We start from the raw sequence: 7,393 nt of genomic DNA on the forward strand, positions 1-7,393 counted from the left end.
TGCTGACGAAATCAAAATAATTGAAGCAAAAGCTTCTTTTGACGACTCTTCGCTTCTTCGATGCCAATCTATGACCTTCTCCAGTTAATTTTCCCCTTTATTTCGGAATGTTCCGGTCCCTATTACTCTATTACTGATATTGGCTTAAAACGTGGTAAAGAGCTTAATTTTCTAATATAGACCATATAATTTCAAAAGCGAATTCTACTCTTGGCCTTATCATAAGTTGGTCTAATTAATTTAACTATATGCTAGCCAGATTTGGTCACCTTTACACATTACTCACTCATAAATGATTGGCTGAGTTCAATCTCAGACAGAAAGTGTATCCGGATATTTTTTTGTTATTGTTTTACGTGTTAAACAACAGCTGATCAAAAACAGTTTAGATGTCAAAAAAGGTATCCAAAGGTATCCATACATTCCTGGGATATGTAGGTTTTTGACAGAACAGCTGATTCATCACATGAGTGAGTTTTAAGAAACTTGAAAATCGATTTTAGCTTTTTGTGTTTGTTGGTAAACAAAAAGATTCGAAATGTAAGTTGAAATTGTATTTGAGGATGTTCTGTACATAATAGACAATGAAGAAGCTATTTGCTCCTAATTTTAGAAGGTAATTATGTTAAATTTGTTTAAACTTAAAAATTGACTTATTCTGTTCTCGTTTTGTAGATGACCAATTTGCTAGGTCTTACCTCCGGTCTAGTGTCCAGCATTCTGAAGTTGAAGAACCTTATCCTGTTCCAGAGGTAGAACAAAATACAGATAAATATATATTAATCTTATGGAAATAAATAAATCTAACTTTTTTGTTTTATGTATGTATAAAAGCAGACAGAGGCGGACAGCTTTTGGAGCTACAAGCAAATAATGTCGCTTATAAGGTTAGTTATTCTTTTACATGATTTAAAACCCCAAAGAAGAACCACTCTATTTCCTTTTTTTTAATTGGGAACATAAATTCATTCTGCTCTTCTTGAAGGAGTGCAGAAAGAAAAAGGATCCCCTCCGAGACCCAAAAACCCGGCGAAGAACAATTTTTTAAGAAATTGCAAAAGTTTTTGAAGAAAACGGGTCAATTTCATTATAGATATCAAGACTAGTTTGTTCAAATTTTATTGGCTATTCTAATTGATGGTGCCCTTTGAATGGTTTTTAAAGAAGAGTTGGATAACCAAACGGATATATCATGCAACAAAACTAAAATGGTATCTACTGTGAACAAACCAACTCAAAATCTTACTGCAAAGCAACTTCTGCTCATTCGGAAATAAGATCGAAATTCTTCCAAACTATATTTAGGTATTGTCACTATTTCTAATAGTCCTCGTTTATGTTAGGATACTTTTCCGTAAACGTAAACAGTTTAAAACCGGAGATTTCGCAGGGAAATTTAACTTACAACAATTTTGATTTCGAGCTTAAATTTTTCTCTGCTTTTTGTGAACAGCTGAAAGTTGTTTTTATTTTTTAACAGCTATCCAATTAGTTTAACAACTTACTTATGGTGGCGCTACAGTTCTGTGTGAACTAGGGCCTTACCCAACAAACTTCTCCATCTAGCTCGGACCCTAGCTAAATGCCTTCAGTTTGGCGTTTGGCAAGTTGTTTGGGATCACTTTGCACTTGTGCGTGCCTTCTGATCCGCGGTCTTGCTCTACTCCACTTCCCATCGATGCATACGGGATCGTAGATCACACGAAGAACTTTTCTCTCGAAACGACCCAAGGAGCTTTCATCCGCTTTTGTCATAGTATAGCAGGACGGGGATGATAAGGGTCTTATATAGAGACACTTGGTCCTTCGAGAGAGGTCATTGCAACTCCATTGCTTTCTTAGCCCAAAGAAACAGCGGTTAGCAAAAAGTTATTCTTCGTTTGATCTCAGCGCTGGTGTTGTTTTCTGCATTTACAGCGGAGCCTAGGTAGACGAAATCCTTGACTACCTCAAAGTTACGTCTGTCGATGGTGACGTTTTGACCAAACGTCGGGGTTGTATGTCCTTTCTTGATGACAGCATGTACTTTGTTTTGCCCTCATTAACCGTTAAACCCATTTTTGCAGCCTCTGCGCAATACTCACAAGAGCACCATTGACATCACGCTGAGTTCTTCTCTAGCATATGCTAGTTATTGGACATACTTTTGAAAGATAGTGCTTCTAGTGTTGACGTGTGAGCTCTGCACTATTCTTTCAAGCACGATGTTAAAAAAATCGCATGACAGCGCATCACCTTGTCTAAAACCCTTTGGACATCGAAAAGTTCTGTTAAGTTGTTTCCAACCTAAATGAAGTAGCGTGAATTCTCCATGGTCGCATGGGATGCAAAAACTAGACATGGCTCTTTACAGCTCGTCTCTGTAGATGCTTTCATATGCAGACTTGAAATCGATGAAAAGATGGTGGGTGTCGATTTGGTGTTCTTGGGTTTTTTTCCAGGATCTGCCATAATGTGAATATTTGATCGTTGAACTATAGATATCTAAAAATCCACCTATCCAAGATACCCTATCCAAAGGAGATTGAACGCAGCCATAGAAACAGTACAAAAGAAATTTCTTCGTTTTGCCTTGCGTAATTTTCCTTGGTCTGATCCCTTAATCCTATTCCCTTATGAAGACCACTCAAAACTTTTTAGCCTGCAAACGCTTTCTCAACGTCGTCGTCATATCGCCCTTATAGTATTTGTCCACTAGCTTAACTTAACATTTATTTTGAAATCTTTGATTTTTACATCAATTTACGCTTGAAATAAGCTAAATAAATATAAAATCAAACGAAATTCATAGAAACTTTTGATGAAATACCGAATCAGAACTCAGTTAAAAGGCAATCGATTCGCGCATGAAACTGAATCTATATAAAAATCAAGGTCTACAATCAAGTCAAAGGCTATTGTAGCTTATTTTGGCATAATTATAATCAATTTTGTAGTTACATACCTTCATTTCTGTCAATTCAAATAAATATGCTCCAAACCAATCAATACACAAATTTTAATTGGGGTCAAAAGTTGCAATAAAGTTTCCACACGAACTAATTTTCCAAAAACCCAAACAAGAGTCTTGGTATATCGCTTTTTGCAATCCTTTTCCTTTACAAATTTCAATTAGAAGTTCCGAACCTAGCTATACACAGATTATCATAAATGAATTCTAATTAATATCAAAACAAAAATTAAAAAAAAAGTAAAAAACTTCCAAACAATTATTCAATGTCTGACCTCAATGGTCATTGAAATCTATACATCAGCCAATTAACAACAAGCCAAACTGTCGATCGAATACAAATAACGAACGATCGAGGACCGACGGACTTCAACGTCGCGTCGTCTGTTTTATACTTTTATTGGGTTTGCTTTTTATAGGTAGCTTTTGAAAACCTTGCCTTCTGCCTATCTGCAATTATTCTCGTTCCTAACAAATTCTTCCTCATTATATTCAAAGATCGATTATGAAGAACCCCCCAGTTTTTACAATTTATAAAAAGAATAAAAATTCTCTCTAGTCACGATTTTAAGCACGCGCCGATTAATTCACTGATATTAAACTATATACAAGTGGAAGCAGCCAGAACCAGACTTTTAGACCCAAACCCAAACCTAGAGTGCAGCCAGCCAGCAGCGCAGCTTAACCATTTCCATTTCCATCCATCGTCATAGTCATAGTCATCGTCATCGCCATCGAATCGGGGACCGTTTGCATACAAAAGGCCAGTCGTGAGGTTCATTCATTCAATCGGCTGCATTACATCGGCCTCATTTCTCCTCACTTTTAACTTTGTTGTAATTGTTTCTGTTTTACAATGATCTCCTTACCACAGCCACATCAACCTCCGTCCCGCCCCCTGCTCCACACCCTTCTTCATCATTTCGAATCTTTAAAGAATCAACTTGGTTATTTTAAAATTTTACTCCCATTTCGATTTTGTTGTTGTTGTTTTGCATTTTGTTGCAGAGCATAATTTGGTATAAATTGCAACTTCTTTCGCCTCTAATAGATACTATAGCTTTTGCCTAAAAGGTCTTTGCGATAACATTCCTCAGGAAAATAAGGGTCAATGTTGATGTTCTTTTTTTTTTTAAGTTGCAGCTGTGTTGGGTAAGATCACAAAAGATGCGGAAAATATGAAATCAATTTCATGATAATGAACATAAAATAAGGTTCTTCAAATTATAACTGGTTTTTGGAAACTTTATGCCAATTACAAGTATCAGAAATTAAACTTTTTGAACATGTTGGATCCCATTTGAACTTCAAAAGAATTACCATACAAATATTGTAATTTCTAAATGGCTCTACGCACGAACTGATCCAAACGGAGCTTCGTGTTACGCGCCACACGCTGAAGTAAACTTGATTTGAAACGAATGTTTTCTTTTAGGTTCACAAGAGTTCTGGGATTGTTGCTTAAGTCGGGTTAAGTCGGGAGACCTCAATGGCCACGGAGTGTCCCCAAAATGACAGATACATTTTTGAGGGTAAGATTCCTAAAGCAAATTCATTATGAATCTCTAATCCGTGCGTGCGGTCGCAACATCCTGTTGGACCGACGTGTGCCTTAAAAACGATGGATGAGCTTACAGGTTCTGCAAAAATAAATCCGCTATGATGCGTTGGTAACTGTCACTGTTGTCATTTGTCGCCTGGCCCGAGCATTGTTGAAAAAAAAATGGTCCAATATTCCCGTGTGTAGATAAGGCGCACCAAACAGTTATGTTGGGTTGGGACAATGCAATAGATTCTAGTGTTTCTGTCAAGGGTTATGGGTTCTTTGAGCCCAGTAACGGAAGTTTTGTTAAACGTGCCTGTTTAAATGAAAATGGACCTCGTCGCTCCAAAATAAAGATTTCCAATACAAAAAATCTCCAACATAGTCTCACAAAAATAAAGTCTTTTTCAATTGACGCGAGTAGATTTTGGCGCCCGTGGCAGCTATTTTGTTTTGGTGACATCTGTCAAATCTTTGTTTGTTATTCAGTTGTTTATACCAAATCATCATGGCAAGTTACACGATTGAACAGCACGTTCAAATGATGAAACTTTATTATCAAAGTGAGCCTTCGTGTTCGTAAAGGCAAACGTTGCGCGCATTGCACCCATTTTACGGTAGACGCGGTGGCCCCTCACAGTCGACTCTTCAACGTGTGGTAGCCAAATTTGAGACTATCGGTTCAGTAAGCAATCATCCAATAGCTGTATGATCAAGAAACGCAAGATCGGCCGAGAACATACCGCGGTCCGTGAAAGTGTAAAGCAGCACCAGAACCCGAGGCAGTCTATTCCTCGCCGTGCACAAGAACTTAGCCTTCCACAGGCTTCAACTTGGCGAATTTTGGGTCGGAACTTGGGTCTACACCCTTACAAGATCCAACTGTCCCATGAGCTCAAAGTTCATGACAATAAACAACGCTGTTTGTTCGCTGACTAGGCTTCGAGTCGTTTGGAAGACGACCCCAATTTTGTCCGAAAAATCATCTTTTATGACGAGGCGCATTTTTGGATGAATGTATGAATGAATGCTGTGTAAACAATGTAAACAAGAGTATTAAATGTAACCAAGAGTGTTAAATTATTAATAAGTTTGTTTTTCATAAGTGTAAGCTGCGAAAATATTCTCTCAGCACCATGCACTGCTGTGCGGCAAAGTCAATATGTTTCATGGTACATACATTCATTTAAGTTGTTTTTTAATTTTCTTTTTTGAACGAAAAATGGATCTATATTTTAAATTTTAAAAATACTCTCAAAATCGGCATCATTAGCTTTTAAATCCGAAGTATACATTATACTCTTTTATTAATTTTTTGGGAATTTGGTTGTTTGCGACGAGTTGCGTTCCATTTTTCGAACAAATTATTTGTTTTGCTTAAGCAACTCAAAGTGTCCAAAGAGAGCGACTTATTTTTGAAAAGAGATGTCATGGTCAAAAACACTCTAGTAAAGATATAAATCCTTCGTACGTATCACCCTCCAAAACCCATTTGTTTACATTGTTGTATTTGTAATGTGAACGAATTCAACGAGAAAAAATTGACGTGTTTTCACGCATACATAGACACACTTACTGAGTTTTTTGGGGAAATTTAATAAATTGGAGGAGAAATTACACGCACCCTATGAAAAAGTTTATGAGGCTGATTTCCGGTTTAGCTTGTAGGCAAACCAAGATGTCTACCGGGGATTTATATCTTTATATAGAGTGTTTTTGGTCATGGTATCCTACCGTTGAAAAGCTGTTCAAAATCACCCCTATTACCGATGTCGTAAACGAAAGCAAAATATACGACAAGAAAACGTCTGCATTCCATAAGCCATTTTCAGCTTTTGTCACCCGTTTTGTTGTCGTGTGTAAACGTCAAGTGTGTTGAACGCTTTCATTCAGCATTCTGTAAGACGAAAGGAAACGACGACAATGAAAAAAAAAAACGACGGTATCTCCCGTTTGAAAATTTGCTCACGACGAAAATATGGAAGTTCGCAAAACTGTAAGTTTCTTTGTTAAATAATTTGTTAGTACTTCTTTTGGGATAAATAAAAACAAAATATTTGTTCACATTTGCAGTTGAAATTAACAAATCAGAATCAGTTCCAGGCCCTCGTCGAGCAGATGGAGAGCACCGAGCAGTTGGCTAGGGGATTTTTTGGAGGGAATCGACAATACTGATATAAAAACGGAATGGAATTTCATAGCTGAGCAGCTGAACAGCAAGAGTCCTCCAGTAGCAAATATATAAATGTTTGCTTTAATCAGGTTTGGGCCGACTTTAAGTTCAAAGTGAAGAAGAAAATAATAAACAATTCTAAAGAAACAAAAGCAACTGGAGGAGGTCCAAACGAATTGAAAATTTTATCTCCATTGGAAGATGTTGTAGCAAATTTGCTTGAATACAAACAATGGTTTAACCCAAACGGAAATCCAATTGGTTTATCCCAGCCCAATTTACTTCTAAATACTTTGACACCTACATCCGGATATCCATCAATACGTACTCAGGCTACAGATCATAGAGGAAATATATTTCCTCTACGCTACAGATACAGATGCAGACTCAGACGCCTCCCTATCCTATTTAGAAGCAGAAGTTTTAAACATGGAAGATGGCTCCGTGGAATTTGAGGGTGAAGTTTTGGAGAAGCAACATCACTATCGATACTCGTGTTGTAATTCATTTCTATACTTATCATTTTAATTACTTATTTATTTACCAAAACCGCATTTGTTAAACATGATTTTTTATTTAGAAATTTATTTCATTTTGACAGATGTTCGTTACTTTTGCATCGTTTCAAAATCTGCCACAAATTCGTCACGTCGAAGAACTTATGGAATACCACTTAAAAAACAACACGACCGACAGAGAAAAAGAGAGTCGTTGAAACACGAGACGA

The sequence above is a fragment of the Eupeodes corollae genome, chromosome 1 (assembly GCF_945859685.1).
Source record: "Eupeodes corollae chromosome 1, idEupCoro1.1, whole genome shotgun sequence".
Lineage (NCBI taxonomy): Eukaryota > Metazoa > Arthropoda > Insecta > Diptera > Syrphidae > Eupeodes > Eupeodes corollae.